At 45.4% G+C, this 18,445-nt stretch overlaps 1 non-coding gene across 1 annotated transcript; it reads left to right on the forward strand.

Annotated features, from left to right (window-relative positions):
- The first annotated feature begins 3,629 nt into the window (after positions 1 to 3,629).
- Positions 3,630 to 3,793, forward strand: LOC139078579 (U1 spliceosomal RNA). The gene has a single exon (XR_011531595.1). It is a non-coding gene; the product is annotated as a U1 spliceosomal RNA (small nuclear RNA).
- The last annotated feature ends 14,652 nt before the right edge of the window (positions 3,794 to 18,445 follow it).

Below are 18,445 nucleotides of genomic sequence, written 5' to 3' on the forward strand. Positions count from 1 at the left end.
GATGCTGAGGGACATGCAGCCTGAAATCCGGGCCAGCAGGTTCCCAGACACTAGCGCCCGATGTCCCTCTAACCTCCTTGCCTCAAGCCCTTCTCCTTTCTTTTCAACGCGCGGGTACTTTGCACTCACACTATTCTCCTCAGTCTGTCTACTGGAAAGTTGCTAGGCTGCCACCAGTTATCGCCTAATTACCTTTTCTTGGCCTCTTCTGGTCCCAACCTTTGCTCAGCCCTTAGCCGACTCCACTCGATACTTGAGGCAGATGACAGCTTCTCGATTGTGAGACCATTTCCTCCCCTCTTTCTGTACTGGCCTCCACTCGATTTCCTACCTCCTTCCGGACAACTTTCCCCTCTGCATGATCCCACTCAGATGACTGCCCCGTCTTCTGCGGTCCTTGACCTCTCCTCCAGTACCACTTCGGATTTCAAATTGCCTGGCTAGGTACCTCCGCCTGCTGCACCGCTGACCATTCAAAGTCAATGGAGGCCCAGACCAAACTCAGCATCTTCCACCTCGTTCCTGTAGCTGAGCCAATAACTACCTTCGACTCTTGATTTCTGCTTATGTCACTTCCTCCAACCTTACAACTGCTCTAGGCTGAAAGTCTTGGAATCTAGGTTGACTCCTTCTCTGTCCCTCCACGAGCCCTCAATTCCCAAGTCTTGTAGATCTCTTAGCAATATCTCTCTCATCCACTTTCCATACCCCCACCGCTCACTTTGACTATTGATACAGGCTCCTAATTAGCAGCCTTGTTTTGCTTTTGTTCCCTCTCCAATCCATGCTACTGTCTACTAGCAGAGTGACCCTCTTCCAGCACAGCTTGGCTCTGGATGATTTCCCTCCTAAAATGTCCAAATATTTCACCTTTGTTGGCTGATCTGTTCACCTTATCTTGCAACATTCTTGACCCTCCACAATGTGGTTCAATCCATCACGCCAGACTGATTTTCCCTACACATATCCAGCACAGTTTGCTGATTCAAGAATTTGTGTTATGCCTTCCACGACAAGACCTTTGCTTATGCTATTCCCTAAGCACGCTCTCCTACTTTTTTTTTTTTTTAAGATTTTATTTTTCCTTTTTCTCCCAAAGCCCCCCCACCCCGGTACATAGTTGCGCATTTTCAGTTGTTGGTCCTTCTAATTGTGTCATGTGGGATGCCGCCTCAGCATGGGTTGATGAGTGGTGCCACATCTGCGCCCAGGATTCGAACTGGCGAAACAGAGCCAAAGCAGAGCTCAGGAACCTAACCACTCCACCACAGGCCGGCCCCCACACCCTCTACTACTTTTAATTCCACCAGCCAAACTCTGCTTCACGATCCTTCTGCAAGCAATGCATGGGTCAGTAAACAGACAGAATGACCCTTTAGGATACCTTTTAGCCGTGAGATGCCATAGTTATGGGAAGTCACACTGTACCTTTTCTATGATGCCTTTTCAGATTCTCCCTCTACATGGGATCTTTCTCTGCTTTGAACTGTTGTAGGATAATGTCCTATTCACACATGCCACGTGTTTTTCTGGTTTTCAACTATCATTCCACCCAACTCTTTTGAGAGGTACAGTGCTCTCCCATGAGTCACAGTGATGTGAAGGGATACCTGTTGGGGAACCCATTTTTCCTCTCCTGGGAATCATGGCCCTCCTCAGGGATATGCCCTTATGTCTATATTCATTCTGCTCCATGAAAGTTAGGCCATTACTTACCTACTTACTCACTTCCATAAACTTAAAATTAAGAGCTAGAGATTTTAGGGGGCCAGCCCCATGGCTGAGTGGTTAAGTTTGTGCACTCTGCTGCAGGCGGCCCAGTGTTTCATCGGTTCAAATCCTGGGCGCAGACATGGCACTGCTCATCGAGCCACACTGAGGCAGCGTCCCACATGCCACAACTGGAAGGACCCACAATTAAGAATGTGCAACTATATACCGGGGAGCTTTGGGGAGAAAAAGGGAAAAAAATAAAGTCTTAAAAAAAACAGAGTTAGAGATTCTAAAGAGTTGCCTATGGTTCCTAGGACTTGTAACAGGACAAATAAACTCAAGGGGCTGAGACTGCCATTTGGGGGTGGCTGTTTGGGGGTTATATATGATGATGAGCAAGCCAAAAAAAGCAGGAGTGTGTAACAGAGAGAAGCAGAGAGCTTTCCCTGACCCCCTTGTTGAAAACTTTAAGCCCTCAACCCCAAACCCTTCTCTCCATCCCATCTTCTCTGTCCCTTAATCCACTTTTTCCCCCTTGTACTTCATATTGTTTGCTTACTTCGTCTCCTGTTCCATTTCTCTACTGCTGCACAAAAACACCACCCCCAAATTTAAGAGCTTTGAAACAAAAATAATCGTCTACTTTCATCACAGATCTGCAGCTTTGGCAGGGATTACTCTGGGGTCTCAGTTTAGGACTGCACCAGCTGGGGACTGGCTGAGCATTCTCTTTCCGCACATCTTCCTCCTCAAAGCCTGGGGCTTCTTTACAACATGGCAGCCCCAAAGTAGCCAGCCTTCTTACATGGCAGCTCAAGTCTCCCAGACAGGGACCCCAAAGACCCAGATGGAAGCTGCACGGCTTCTTCTGACCTAACCTCAGAATTCCCAGAACATCTCTTCTGTCACATTCTATTGGTCAAGCTGGTCACTAAGTCCAGATTCCAGGCAAAGCGACAGATGCCACCTCTCAATGGGCAGAGTAGCAGAGATATAAAAGTTCTCAATTTACTACGTAAAAAAATGTTTTCCTCACTGTCTAAAAACAAAATGAAAGTTGAACAGAGTAAGTGGAATATTTCAGAAATCGTGAATTGACTGTAAAACATAGTATATTTACCAATTTTTTAAGTTTCTTAAAATACTTTCTGTTTACCAGTATTATATACTTAACTCGACCACTGAACAATCTGCACAGTGGGTGAAGCTGGTACTTTGTCCTGGTTTTCTTTCTTCAAGGTTAGAGTCTTGCCTTTTATTTCCCCTGAGGTTTAGCTGAGAGTTTAGCTGTTGTCTATGTTGCAGCAGTTCACGTGATGCAGTTTATGACTGGCTCACTCAGGACGACGCCACGGAAAAACGATCCCTGTTAAATTGGCTGGGGAAATCTCAGTACTTAAATGTTCCATTGCGGGGTGGGGGGGGGGGGTCCCCTCTCTCTAGTAATCGCGTAAAGCGAGAAAATTCGGTCTGGCTGGCGAAAACAAAATGGGCTGAAACTTTCTTTTCGGTGAATGGAAGGCGAGACCCAAGCCACCCTCGGAGGACCCCGAGCTGCTGGGCGCCGGCGCCGCGAGACCCCGTCTTCCCGGGCGTCCCATCCGAGTCCCGGACTCGTCGGGTCTCCCGTGGGGGCGCGTCGGTCCCGTGTCCCCGAGCGGGAGACAGGCCGCCGGTGACGTCACGACAAGGGCGTGGCGCATGCAGATGAGCGCGCGCGCAGAGGCTGCCGGTCCCGCCCCGCGTGCGGAGATCCAGACGCTGTAGGGGTGGTCGTGGGGATGGGCGAGGCGGGGCCGCGGGGCCTCCAGCGGGCGGGGGCGGGAGGCGGCGTGGCGGGGCGGGGCGGGGGAAGTGACCGTGCGTAAGGAGCGGGACCGGCGCAGGGGTGCGTGTCGGGGCGGGCCGAGCAACTCATACTTACCTGGCAGGGGAGATACCATGATCACGAAGGTGGTTTTCCCAGGGCGAGGCTTATCCATTGCACTCCGGATGTGCTGACCCCTGCGATTTCCCCAAATGTGGGAAACTCGACTGCATAATTTGTGGTAGTGGGGGACTGCGTTCGCGCTCTCCCCTGGCAATTTTGGTTTAAGAATATTAGACATCGGCTTACTTGTGGTTGTAAAAAGCGCTGTGTGTTTCTATCAACGTTCAGATGTTAAGTCTTAACTTCGGTTTTTTTGCTGTTATTGTTTTTGTGTTCAGAGTGTTTCAGTCGCATTTGTTTTCTTTTTTAAGAGCTTTTTGTGTGTTCTCACTAGGGACGGTTTCAAAGAGGCGTTTTATCTTTTCATTGTGAGACGAGGCAACTGTGAGAACCCCGGCCTGTGTTTGTGTTTCGAACACCATCCCCAACACGCCCTTCTCAGCGCTAGTCCTACCTGTGTTTTTCCCTGAGTTTTTTCCAGCGCTTTCATCACCTTGTTAGCGTGCTTTTCGAAGCGCAACTTCAGCATCAGCTGGCACGTGCGAGCGTGTTGGGACTGCAGAATCTCAGAACTCCCCTTTACAGCATCGACTGGATCAGAGCCAACATTTTAACAAGATTCTCCGTTCATTCCATACACGTTAAAGTTTGAGAAGCACTGACCTAACATACTATATATTTTAGTAACCTTACCCACTGGAATGTAAGTAATTTCCACGAGGTCAGGGATTCTTGGCTATTTTGGTGATGGTTCCATCCATAGTTGGGTAGAATAGTGCATGGCTATAATAGGTTTGTGAGGAAGATTGTTACTGAGCTAACATCTGTGCCAATCTTCCTCTATTTTACGTGGCATGGCACAACAGCATGATTTGACACAGCGATTCCAGGTCAGCACCCAGATCCAAACCTTCGAACCCAGGGCCGCTGAAACAGAGAACACTACGCCACAGGGCAGCCCCAGTAGGGTTTTGAGTTTTGGATTTGCAGTCTGTGGGGGGAGGGGTTCTTTTGTGTGTGTGTGTGTGTGTGTGTGTGTGTGTGTGTGGAAGATTAGCCCTGAGCTAGCAGCTGTGCCCATCTTTCTCTATTTTGTATGTGGGACGCCTGCCACAGCATGGCTTGTTAAGCAATACATAGGTCCATGCTGGGATCCAACTCAGTGAACCCGGGGCCACTGAACTGGAGTGCTGGAACTTAACTGCTATGCCACCAGTCTGGCCCCCAATAGGTTTTTAACATACTATTTGAGTTAAGTGGTTCATCTCAGGCTTCAAAAGAAGTAAAAATAAAAGTTTCCCAGCAGGCTCCCAGGTTCTAGCCCTGAGTCCAGGTAAGATTAATAATACTGTGTCCTTCCTACAGGGAAATCACAGGGTTGGGAACACTGCCTGTTCATCTTCGTCAGCAATGTCTAGGAATACCGTCTGCTTGAGCCCCGGGATGAAAGCTATAAAAAAAAAAAAAAAAAAAAAACCAGGCCCCGAGCCCAGGGAGACAGGATCTCCTAGTCCACGCTGTGAGCCTCCAACCCAGCCTCCTTCCGCCCCTTTGCGCTTTAGGAGAATGTGATCACTTCACAGACATCGGAAAAAGGCCAGTCAAGGGGAAGCACCTTCTGTTTCTCCCCCGCCTGCCCCTCTCTTCATCCAGTGCTTCACCCTGGTTCAAGCTGCGGGAGGCAAAACTTTACTTTGACCCTCTTAGGGTCTCCGGCAGGACCTGAGAATCAAATGGACATAAAACAGAATAATAGGAGAAAAGCGTAGATTTTCACATGTCCATGGGAGCCCCTTGGCAAAATGAAGACCCAAAGAAGCGGCTCGACCCAAAAGGAGCCCTGGTTCCTTTCAATGGAGAACGGTATTTAGAGACCAAGATCTGGTGCTTGGCGCTTGGTGTTTGTTGATGCCGGTGTGTCATTGCTTTCAGGCCCTGGTGTGTCATTTGCTTCGGTGGATTATAATCCATTGTTATCATTATCTCGATTTGGCCAGTCGGAACCCTTTCAAACTGACTCTAGTGCGCTTGACATGTCCGCCTCGGTCCCCGCGCATTTCTTTTACTTTCTGCCCCAGCTCCCACGTTCCAGGCTCAGCTTGTCTCTTCCCCGCCCCGCCTCGCTGGGCCCCTCCCCGCTCCTGCGCAGTGACCTAGGCTCACTTTCCGGTGCCGTGAGGCTCACTGACAGGGCACGGAGAAGGGATGCCCGGCTAGGCGGGGAGACCACGTCCAGGGGGTGACAAGGCCGAGAGATCCCCAGCCTTTGAGGCCTTGGCTCCCGTCCTCTGCCCAGCGACCTGGATTCCTGGGGCAGAGGCGGCTGCTTCCGGAAACAGGGCCCGGTTCTGTGGACCTCCTGGAGAGGCGCTGGAGCCAAGGGGGAGGGAGGGGCAGAGAACGCTGATGTCCGCGTTGGCCTCCTCGCCTTGGCTCCGTGCATTTTACAAACGTTTCAGATGCCAGCTGGTGTGTGCCCACCACTCAAGACCGCTCAGCCACCCAGCGAAAGTCCCACCGAGGCCCGGCAAGCCACAGTGAGGTGGCCTCCCCTCGACTGAGAGTGTCCCCACTCCCTGACTGGGCGGCAGGCACCTCTGCACCTTCTAGGATGAGGGGCAGTGCCTCGGAAGGCACACCCGCCCCCCCCCCCAACACACACACCCCCCCCCCCCCCCAGTACTTTCTGTGACACCCCAGACGGAAAGAGTCGGGCGCGGGGCTCACATTCACATGTGCTGGTCACCAAAATCCACTGGTCCCTCCCCTACCCCCACCCCCCCCACACACACACCCTGCCACACCCCTCCACCCCCAACCCCCATTTCCCCAAAGCACCAAAAAGCTGGAGTGTCAAGGATTCCACACGTCTGCATCCTGGCAGGGGCTGTGTCCAATGAAGGCCTAAGGTTTGTAGGGGAAGCGGGGGGGAGAACCTCCCCCCCTTCCCCTTAAGGTTCTTATGGCTGGTCGAATAATTTAAAAGGCAGGTTAGCAGGAGAAAATCAAAGTTTAATAGCATGTGTACATGGGAGAAACTCAGGAAAAACTGAGCCACTCAGCCATCTGGCCGAGGCTGCCCCTTTTAATATCTTCAGTTAAAGACAAGGAGGATGCTAGGGGCAGTGGTCTGGAATTTCAGAGGGGAGGAAGACAATTTACATGGAGGGGGAAATGCAAATGTTTGTTAAACAGGTTTTGCTGGGCCAAAAAATGAGTTTGTTGGTGTCTTTCTAGCACACCTATTTTACATTATACAACAGCTATCATAAGGTATGAGCTCCTTCCAGGAACAGGCCTTCTGTGTTAAATTCTTTTAGGCAGTTTGGGGGAAGGTCAAATATTCTTCCTGAGTCTTTATTGTCTTCACCTCGAGATAAGAGAGTGGTGCATCTTGGGGCGGCCTGCCCTGAACCCCATCAGTTCCCTCCTCTGAAACTTCCCCGGAAGTTTTACATATTAAAAGCTGAGCTGGTGACTGTGGAGAGAGAAATCGAGTTAGTAAACAAGTAGTAAGAAATCTGCAAAGAGACGAAAGAAAGTAGATTAGAATGAGGATAAACAAGCAGAAAAGAACAAACCGTAGCACATTTCCCCACACTCCATTAAACCAGTTCCCCAATCCTGGAAATGTCAGTCCTATAAAATGTGTGAGCTTCATTTATCTGATTGAAAATGTCAATAGTCTCTTCTAATAGATGTAAGTTAGAGTCTACCTGCCCTGTTTGATTCACATAAAAGCAACCTTTTACGCCAACAATGGCACAAGCTCCTCCTTGCTGGGCAGTCAACGCATCCACAGCACGTCGATTTTGGAGTACCACAGAGGCTATGCTGTCAATCTCTGACCGGAGTATTTTCAAAGTCTGCATGGTGGTGTTGAACTCTTGTAGCATCACCATGGAGAGATTTAAGATCGCCTTTTCCAACTCATAATCTCCAAAGCTGGGGAATAAGACTCTCAATGCTGAAAAGAACTTGCATTTGTGATACACAAGCAGATTCTCCGTGATTTCTCGGCCTGCACGTTTATGTGGCACAATCTTATGAACAAGTTTGCAATCTGGCTGGCATTTAGGGTAGAGTATTTGGTGACACAAGGGGCCAGGTATCCGAGTCCACAGCATCCTGACCAATTAGGTGGGAATCCTTTGTATACTTTGTTGCCACATAAAATAGAAAGACCAGTGTGGTTTACAGACAAGGTTAGAACTGGATCTGTGGTTCCCCCGGTCTGGAGTATCCCATGCCCTATGCCACTGGCACTGTTAGTGCCTAAACATCTCCATTTTCCATGCGCTCCTGTCAATCTGTGAGAACAGCACAGATTGCGAAATAGCTGGTACAAGAGGCCTGCGGTCTGGTTTCGGCAGCTATAAAGCCTGGTCCTGTCACCTGACCGAGTGAGTCCAGATTTTTGATCCACCCATATATAGTTTGTAGCACTGGGCAGCTTACCCATGCAGGCAGCTGCAATACCCCAAGTTGTACATGGGTGGCTCGTAAGCCATCCAGAGCATTTGGTGATTTGGCAGATGTTTGTGCCAAAGGGAGTAGTGTTAGAGCCACTTGTAACTCCCTTGAGAGGTGTGACGATGCCACCTGTGGAACCAAACCAGAGAGTTTGATTACGATATTATCCTGGTATGTCACCCAGGAAAGGTCTGGGGTCATGTTTACTTTCAATGCAGAGGGAAAACCTTTCACCTGTTGTCTTTACCTGGGCAAGGGACAGTCCCTGGGCTTCTACAGAGGCTTTCTGGGGCCCAAGTGACTCACCAGGAGAAGAGGCCGAGCGAAGTTTCCTTGTTGTGGACACCATACCCTGCACATCCATCTTCCATACTTAGTCCACCAGGTGTTCACTTCAGCAGGAAGAAAGACTAGTTCACGTTCTTTTGCACTATCTAGCTGTTGACATAACCAGCAGTCAGATTGATTAGTTAGCGTGGCCAAGGCTTGATAAACTGGCATAAGGGGGTGTTTGGTCTGTGCTCGACCCATTGAAAAAGAGAGGGTTAGTAAAAGCAAGACACAGGTTGGAAAAGAGCCCATAGCGGAGACTTAGAGAGGAGAGGTAGGATGGATAGAGACCAGCTCTCTCCAGTCAGCTTTCTAATAAAGGATTTAAAGGAATATATATATTTGCTAATAGTTGTGTGTGGGGGGGGGGGATTGTTAAAAGCAAGGCGGGGAAAATAGGTGAAAGCAAGCTTTCTTGATCCGTGGTCTTGGGAAAAGCTGTCTACTTCGTGAGGCCAACTGCTTCTGGGGCCTGGATATTGGCCCTGAAAATCCTTAGTCTAAGGTCGCCTGTGGGCACTGTCTCCCAGTTGTCTTGAGAGCGATGTTCTAGGTCTATTTTGGTGTGGCTTGCACGGATCCAGGAAGATTTTTCCTTTGCTTTGATGGCAGTGAAGATGGTCAGCAGGACTTCATAAGTTCCTTCCCAGCGAGGTGACAGAGTTTTCTCTTCTAAAGACCTTGATGTGCACCCAAAATCTCCTGGTCAAAAGGGATGGTAAGGCTTGTCAGAAGGTGCAGGCCATGGCTCTTTTACCTGTTGACAATCTGCTTCAAGAATACTAGTCAAGGGGCTGGCCCAGTGGCACAGTGGTTAAGTGCGCACGTCCCACTTTGGTGGCCCAGGATTCGCCGGTTCAGATCCTGGGAGTGGACACGGCACTGCTTGGCAAGCCATGCTGTGGTAGGCATCCCACATAGAAAGTAGAGGAAGATGGGCACGGATGTTAGCTCAGGGCCAGTCTTCCTCAGTGAAAAGAGGAGGATTGGCAGCAGGTAGCTCAGGGCTAATCTTCCTTAAAAAAAAAAAAAAAAGACTACTAGTCAATTTTTGTATATAGCTAGATAGCTAGTCGTAGCATTAAATTGTTCACTTCAATTCCCATAATATTCACTTAATCCAGGAATGGAAGATTTAGAGATGCCGGTAGGCATCGGGAATACAAAAACAATGTCAAAAGGAGTCAATCCATGTCTCCTATTTGAAGTGTTTTAAATCTTTCTAAGGGCCAAGGGCAGAGCTTCTGGCCATTTAAGTCCAGTTTCTTGACAGACCTTTCCTAAAGTCCTTTCTATGTCTAGATTTTTATATTCCACTTGCTCTGATGATGCTCTGGTGATATGGGGCATGAAATTTTAATCAGTACCCCAGAGTTTTTGCAAGCAAGTGGTTCATCTCTGCTGTAAAATGAGCTCCTTGCTCTGCTTCGATCCATAAAGGAACACCCAAATGAGGAAGAACTTCAGTTATTAATTTCTTTTCCACTTGTGTGGCATCTGCATGTCTAGTCAGATAGCATTCAGTCCGTCCACTAAACATGCAGACAATAACTGGTGAGAGTAGCCTAAAGCTGGGGGCAAGTCTATGAGGTCCATTTGGAGCCTCGCAAAGGGCAGCGTGGGCCTGGGAGGACTTCCTGGCCTTTGCTGGTTTCTCCCAGAAACTTGGTAAGATTTGCAAGTAGTGCACTGGGAAATAATTTGGTCAGAAATTTTATGGATGCCAGGGGCAAACCAATTGTCTTTTAGTTCCTTAACTATCCCCCATTTGCACCTATGTTCCGTTTGGTGGGAGATAAGTGATGAGCGCAAGCCAAAAAAATCACAAGAAAAGGAGCTAAGGAAATGTATAATCCGTCTGATAATTGTTTGGCACCCTTTTGTATCCAACTGTCTCTCAGACTGTGGGGCATTTGCCTGGTAGTTAATAGTATGAGTCAGGGATAAAGGCAGGTTTAAAAATGGGATGGAAAAAGGATGAGGGGGGTCCGTTGTGAGCTGCCTGTTTAGCAGCTCCGTGAGCCCTGGCACTTCCTAAAGATATGACGTCACTCTCCTTCGTATGGGCTGAACAGTGAACAATGGCAGTTGTAGAAGGGAGGTGAATAGCTTGTAGTAAGGCTGCAGTTAAGCATCCATTAGCAATAGGAGTTCCTGCAGAAGTTAAGCATTCACGGGCTTTCCAAATTGTGCCAACAGCGTGGCGCACTCTGAAAGCGTATCTGGAGTCTGTGTAAATAGCGGCAGTTTTTCCTTTTACTGATATGGAAGCTCTAGTAAGAGCTATGAGTTCCTCAGCTCGGGCTGATTTTACAGTGGGCAGAGAATAAGCTTCAAGCCTTTCATGTGGAGAAGCTATGGCATAACCAGTTATTATGTTTCCCCAGAAACTTCATTATAGGTCATCACAAAACAGAAGTAAGTCTGAATTGTCTAAAGGGATGTCTGAAAGATCCTCTCCTGGCTTTGACACCATTTCTATAGTTGCGAGGCAATCATGTGGGATGGAGTGGGGTTCTCCATCATCAGGGAGGGGCAGTAAAGTCGCTGGATTTGAAGTGTTACAACAACGTAAGTTGATGGAAGGGTTGGTTAAAAGAGCCTGCTCATATCCCTGTCGCCGAATAGACAGGCGTTGTGTCCTATGTACTTGCAAAATAGCGGACACGGCAAAGGGAACATACACGTGAACGGGAGAGCCTCATGTTAGAGCACTGGCTTTGTCGATCAAGGTGGCAGCTGCGGCTGCCGCAGGTAAGCATGAGGGCATATCTGATCCCACAGAGTCTAGTTTGCGTGAGAAATATGCTGTAGGACTTATTTGAGAGGCAAAAGACTGTGCTAGAACGCCTGCAGCAATTCCGTTACTTTCATGAGAGTACAGATGAAAAGGTTTGTCAAAATTTGGTAAACCAAGAGGCAGAGGCATGGAAAAAGCTAATTTTAAGGCTTCAAAGGAGGTTAATGCCTCTGAAGGCCAGGAAATAGGCTCTGGAAGGATATCTTGGAGAAGAGCATATAGTGTTTAGCAAGGGCTGCAGAATTAGGAATCCACGGGCAGCAGTAACCAGCTGCTCCTAGAAATTTATGTAACCGTTTTTTTGTTTTGGGGAGAGGGATGGACAAACTTGACTCCAGGCATTCTGGGGTGAGTTTTGAATGCCTTGAGATATCTCATGCCCTAAGTAGGTAACAGTAGTTTGCACCCACTGAAGTTTGGATCTGGAGGTTTTATGACCTCGTTCAGCTCGTGCCTTCGGGAGAATGAGGGGTCTCTAAGGGCTCCCTGCTCAGTTTGATTACAGAGTAGAAGGTCACCCACATATTGAACAAGAGTGGAGCCTTGAGTAAAGGCTACAGAATCCAAGTCAGCTTTAAGGACTTGGGGAAATATTGAGGGGGGCTCACAATATCCCCGAGGTATGCGAGTCCACGTTAATTGTCTCCCTTTAAATGTAAATGCAAAAAGGAATTGTAAGTCAGGGCGCAACAGGATTGAAAAGGAAGTTGAACAGAGGTCAACTACTGTAAACCAAGCTGCTTCAGCCGGGGTTGAGGTCAGGATGACAGCTGGATTAGGGACGACAGGATGCCGAGGAAATACAAGAGTTTACGGCTCTGAGGTCTTATATAAATCTATAGATTTGGTCCCCATCTGAGTCAAATTTGCCTTCTTGTTTTACTGGCAAGATTGGAGTGTTACAGGGTGAGGAAGTAAAAACTAGCCCTGTTGCAAAAAGGAGTCAATTATGGGTTCAATTCCTCACTCTGCATCTCTAGAGAGCGGGTATTGGGCTACTGATGGAAACGGTTTATTCTTTTTCCAAGTAATGTGCACGAGTTCTGCACTGAGCAACAATCCTACCTCATTTGCGGGTGTAGTCAAGAGACTAATTGGGACATCTTTTAGAGACTCATCCTCTTCAGAAGAATTTAAATCAGGATGAGTTTCTAGCAAGGGAAAGTAGAAGACTTTGGTCAGGGGTTTGGTCAGAGGATAAGGAGATAAAAATATCTTTTTCATTACAATTTATAGTGGCATTAAATTTACATAACAAGTTTCTGCCAAAGAGGTTTGCTGGTGAACAGTCAGAGACCAGAAAGGCATGATGAGTGTTAAGGGGGCCTCAAGATACGGGAGTGGGCTGAGACACGGGCAGTGAAATAGGCTGCCCAGAGACTCCAACAGCTTGAAGAGAATCAGAGGTGACAGGTAGAGATAAATCCTCCAAGTGGGTAGTAGGGAAAGTCCCACCAGCATAACTAAAAAATTCAGCTCCCAATCCTCTATTTTAAGTTTAATGGTAGGCTCAAGGGTGCGACTGAGGAACAGGTGACCCCATCATTTAGGGGAGAAATGCCCCTCAGGAGGAGACAAACGGGCCTTCTGGGGGTGCTGGAGCCACGCGGGGACATTTTTAAAATTTTCCCTTCTCTTAAGAGCGGGACATTCTCTTTTCCAATGCTCTGGTTCCTTGCAATACCTGCAATTGTCTGGGGGCCAATAGGGAGGCCTCCAAGTGGGCTTTAGTTTGCTTTCAGAGTTGCCTTTTTGCTTCTCAAAAGAATCAACTTGTAAAGCCAGAAGAGTTGTCTTTAATTCTCTTTTTCTTTTGCTTTCCTGGAGACTATTTTCAAAGAACTGTGTAGCAGCCTCGATTATTACACTTAATGGTTGCCCCAACGAACCAACCATACTATTTTGAATGTTTTTTTATATCAGGAAGAAAATTTCCATCTAAAGCAGAAATTAGGCGATTCCTATGTTCTGGGGTTTCCAGGTTTAATGCAGCGTGCCTTTGAAAACCTGTATAAAACGTTCAGCAAAGGCTTTTGGATGGTCCCCTTCCTTCTGAGTGCATAATTCAACTTTTGACCAATTAACTCTAGGAGGAAATGCCTCGAAAATCGCTCCTATTAAGCCTTGCCTAGCAGAATCACTTCCTGGTTATTTGCAGGAGGGCCTGCGAGAGGGTCTGGCCACCTGGTTCCCCTGTGAAGGGGGTTTTCTCCAGGGGGTCGTCTGGCCTGTCTGATAACTACAATGTAATCATGGACCACAGTTTGAGAACCGCCGCTCTTTATCAGGACTTTAACAAACTGTAAGTAACACGACTCTATAATTATGCCATTAAAAAGTGTAAGCTTTAGCCATGGAGAAAAAAACCTTACTTTTGTGGGATCTTGTCATCCTATCGGATTTAGCAGATGCATCCTTAACTCGGATATGATATTCTAAAAGGAATGTTCGTTCATGCTCAAAGAAATCATCTACATCCTATAAGATCAAAAGAAAATATAAACTTTTTTCACTTATTTGCTTTAGTGCAATACATAAATCAGTTTATCATTCTAATCATAAAAGATCATCAATAAAACAGCACAGCTATCCTCTAATAATCAGGTGTTAGAGTGATTTCATCAACAAGTTCAGACTTTAACAGACATGCGTTTCCATCTCTCAAGGAAGAAATCTGTGGTTTGTGTCCGCAGGCTGAGCTCCCCACGTGGTTCACGTTCACATGCTGTACTCTGAAACATGCTCCTGAGCTCTGCCTCTCCAATCCGGCCTCCCCAACAAATAACTATGCCAGCGGGAGTGACCGATGGCTCCCGAGAAAAAAGAAAGAAACTCTGCTAGACAAGCGAAAATCTCTCTCTCTTGGTCTCATGTATTCTGTGGGCCGTGCCTGAAGGCTGCCGGGCCCTCTCAATAGGGCCCTCTTTGCTTTGAGGAACCTGGCCAAACTAACTATCCGGGAGCAGTTATGGCGTTAACCAGCATCTTCAACCTTTTTTTGGAACAAAAAAAAATTTTTACTTGTAATAACTCTCCTCCCTTGAGTACAAATTGTTTTAGATTCTGAGTGATGAAATGGGAGGTATGCATAAAGCACTTGCATTCTAAAGTGTGGTAGACTCTAGAAAAGCCTTTTAGTGACTGAGTTGCAACTGAACCAGCTACTTTTTTTCAGAGAACACCGTTTTTACTTGAAAGGATGACTGACAGACAAACTGTAATTATTCAGACTTGAGTATTTGGTGACCTTTTCTTAAAAATTAATGAAACAAGCCTGTCACTGCAAGGAAAACAACTAACAGTATGTGTTGACAATGATAAAAGTCAAGCTTTCCAGCAATAATTAGAATTTTGGAAAACTTGTATCCATTACCATGAGCTTGCTTCCCAATAATGAAAGACTTGTCTGAGGAGATTGATAATATTAGTGAATGTGATTTTTTTGATATTATACACTGAAGTGTGTCAACATTGGAGGGTCTGCATAGTTCATTGAACTAATACTTTCTGAATGATCACGTGCATGAAGTTACAAAATCATGCATGTAAAAGATCCATTCAAAGTGCAAGATAGACCAGTGGGTTTTTTGAACAACGTTATGAGGTATAATTGATATCATAAGCTGCAATATTCAATGTATACAGTTTGATAAGTTTTGACATGTGTAAAATCATTGCTACGATCAAGATAATATCCATCACCACCAAAAGTTTCCTTGTGGCCCTTTGTAATTCCTCGCTCCCACTTGTCCCCAGGCAGCTGCTGATCTGCTTTCTGTCTCTACTGATTGGTACGCATCCCCCTAGGTTCTTTACATGTTCATACGGATTGTAGAATCAGCTTGTCACTTTCTACAAAAATGCCTGCTGGGATTTTGATTGGAATTGTATAGAATCTGTAGATCAGTTTGGAAAAAATTGACATCGTAATGATATTGATTCTTTTTTTTTTGATTGGCCCTGAGCTGACACCTGTTGCCAATCTTTTTTTTTCCCCTTCTTCTTCTCCCTTAAGCCCTCCAGTACATAGCTGCATATTCTAGTTGTAGGTCCTTCGAGTTCTACTGTGTGGGACACCGCCTTAGCATGGCTTGATGAGCGGTGCTAGGTCCACACCCAGGATCCAAAGTGCCAAAACCCTGAGCCACCAAAGTGGAGCATGCAAACCCAGCCACTCGGCTGTGGGGCTAGGCCCGGATATTGATTCTTCTGACTCAAGAATATGGTATATATCTTTCCATTTAGTTAGGTTTTCTTTAAATTCTCTCAGCAATGTTTCATAGTTTCCATTGTACACATCTTGTACATCTTTAGTTAGACTGATCCCTAATTTTTTTTTTAAAGATTGGCACCTGAGCTAACGACTATTGAATATCTTTTTTTTTTCTTCTGCTTTTTCTCCCCAAATTCCCCCAGTACATAGTTGTATATTTTACTTGTGGGTCCTTCTAGTTGTGGCATGTGGGACACTGCCTCAGTGTGGCCCGATGAGCAGTGCCATGTCCACGCCCAGGATCCCAACCAAGGAAATCCAGGGCCACTGAAGCAGAGCACAGGAACTTAATCACTCGGCCACAGGGCTGGCCCCAATCCCTAATTGTTTTTTGATGGTAATGTAAATGATGTGGTTTTTTAAATTTCAGTTTCCAGTTGTTCTTTACTAATATATAGAAATACAATGTATTTTCAATATTGATCTTGTATCTTGCAAACCATACTAAATAGACTATTAGTTCTAGTAACTATTTTGTGGATTCCTTAGGATTTTCTACATAGATGATCATCTGCTAATAAAAACAGTTATGCTTCTTCCTTTTCAATTTGGATGCTGTTTCTCTCTTTTCCTTGCCCCGATGTACTATAGCTATACCGTCCACTCCAGTGCTGATGGAAGTGGTGGGGGCCGGCGTTTTTGCCTCATTACTTATCTTGTGGGGAAAGCATGCAGCTTCAAACCATTAATTGTGTTATCATGTGTAGGTTTTTCCTAGATGCGTTTTATCAGGTTGAGAAATTTCTCTTGAATTCCTAGTTTTCTGAGACAGTTTTTTCTTTTTTAAAGTCAGGAATGAGTGTTGGAACATTTGTCAAATGTTCTTTCTGAAACTATTGAGATAATCATATAGTTTTTTTTCAGTCTATAAATATGGTTAATTGCATTGATTGATTTTCAGATGTTAAACCAACTTTGAATTCTTGGGATAGCTATCACTTATCCCAATGGGGTTTAATTTAACAGAGTACAAAAAGTTCATTGATACACTTTTAGATTCCACATTGCTAACTGTTAAAGAAACTACCACTTGTTGAGTTTTGATGTGGTATCAAAGAAGAATATCCACAACCGTCTGAAAATATTAGTAAAATATATCTTCCCTGTTCAGCTACACGTCTGTTTGAGGCTAGATTTTCTCTACATACTTAAACAAAACCAGTATATTGCAGTAGTTTAAATGCAGAAGCAGATAAGAGAATCCAACCGTCTTCTGTTAAGCCAGACACAAAAGAGATTTGCAAGAATGTAACAGTCACTCTGCTCACCAATTTAAAAAAAGCACATAGTTATTCTTTTTTTTTTTTTAAGATTTTATTTTTTTCCTTTTTCTCCCAAAGCCCCCCAGCACATAGTTGTATATTTTAGTTGTGGGTCCTTCTAGTTGTGGGATGTGGGATGCTGCCTCAACATGGCCTGATGAGCAGTGCCATGTCTGCACCCAGGATTCGAACCAGCGAAATCCTGGACCGCCAAAGCGGAGTGCCAGAACTTAACCACTTGGCCACAGGGCCGGCCCCACTCGTAGTTATTCTTCATTTGAAATGTTATTTATGTTGATGTAATGGTTTTGATGATATTATTCTAAATGAATTAGTAAATATTTAAAATTTTGTTTTACTTTAAAAATATAGTACATATTGATAAATATAACCAACATAAATGAAAAGTCTTTAGGATTCTCAGTAGTTTTGAAGAGTGTAACAGAGCCCTTAGACCAGGTTTGAGAACCTCTGATACAGACACTCACTTAGTAGGGACCTGAAAGTGTGAGCCTCCATTTTTGAGGATTGTTACGTGTCGGAGTAGAAAGGAGGAAATGCAGAAGTCTCTGGCTTGGTAACTTCTGTTCTTGTGTCATTCTTTTAGGAGGATTAAGAGTTATTTTTGTATTTTATATTCTTATATCTTTGTGATTTGCAGATTTCTTCTAATGAAGTAGCAGTTTATACTTGCCTGTTCCAAAATTAAGAACTCTAAAGTAAAAGTGTGGGAAACCTGAATTTCTTCCTAGATTCATTACCAATTTGCTTTAGAGCCTGTTAGACCACATGTTTAGTCTTATGTGGGTTTCCTTGTTTATAAAATGACATTAAGGATAGAATATCTTACACTTTTACTCCTCTATTAAGAAAAAGTTTGTAAATATGAAACGGTACATACTAGTGTGGATTGTAATTATTAGGAATTAGGAATGCCCTTAATTTTAGGTTTGATGACTTAAAATGGGACTATACTTTTTTTTTTGTAAGATTTTTTTTTTTCCTTTTTCTCCCCAAAGCTCCCCAGTACATCGTTGTATATTCTTAGTTGCGGGTCCCTCTAGCTATGGCATGTGGGACGCCGCCTCAGCGTGGCTCGATGAGCAGTACCATGTCCGCACCCAGGATTCGAACCAACAAAACACTGGGCTGCCTGCAGCGGAGCACGAGAACTTAGCCACTCAGCCATGGGGCCGGCCCCCCTACTATACTTTTTAATTTCTTACAGACCTATTTAGTTCATAAACTAAATATCTGTTAGCATATGGCATATCTATTTTGTACCAACCATTTTGTTAGACGGTGGTGACTTCAAGATGAAGAAAATATAGTCTGTGCCTTTAAGGAGGGCAAAAAATTACAGTACATTGTAATAAGTCTTATCACAGAGGATGTATTGTGGCTGTGGAAACGTGAAGAACTGCAAAGGTAGAGAATCAATCATCTGTTAAGGAAACTGAAGAAATTAGTGATTCTTCTTATTTCTATTTATTGACCCAGACGGAATGGTGCTTTAGGAGAGATGACAGTGAACCTGTTTTACAAAATACTCATCATAAAGTAAAAACCACTTCTTTGTAATGAATGAACTTTGCCTGGAGTATGAAAACTTAAGCCTTTCAGCATCATTGTGAATTCTGAGGTATAACATCAGGGCAGTTTGC

The sequence above is a fragment of the Equus przewalskii genome, chromosome 1 (genome assembly GCF_037783145.1).
Source record: "Equus przewalskii isolate Varuska chromosome 1, EquPr2, whole genome shotgun sequence".
NCBI lineage: Eukaryota > Metazoa > Chordata > Mammalia > Perissodactyla > Equidae > Equus > Equus przewalskii.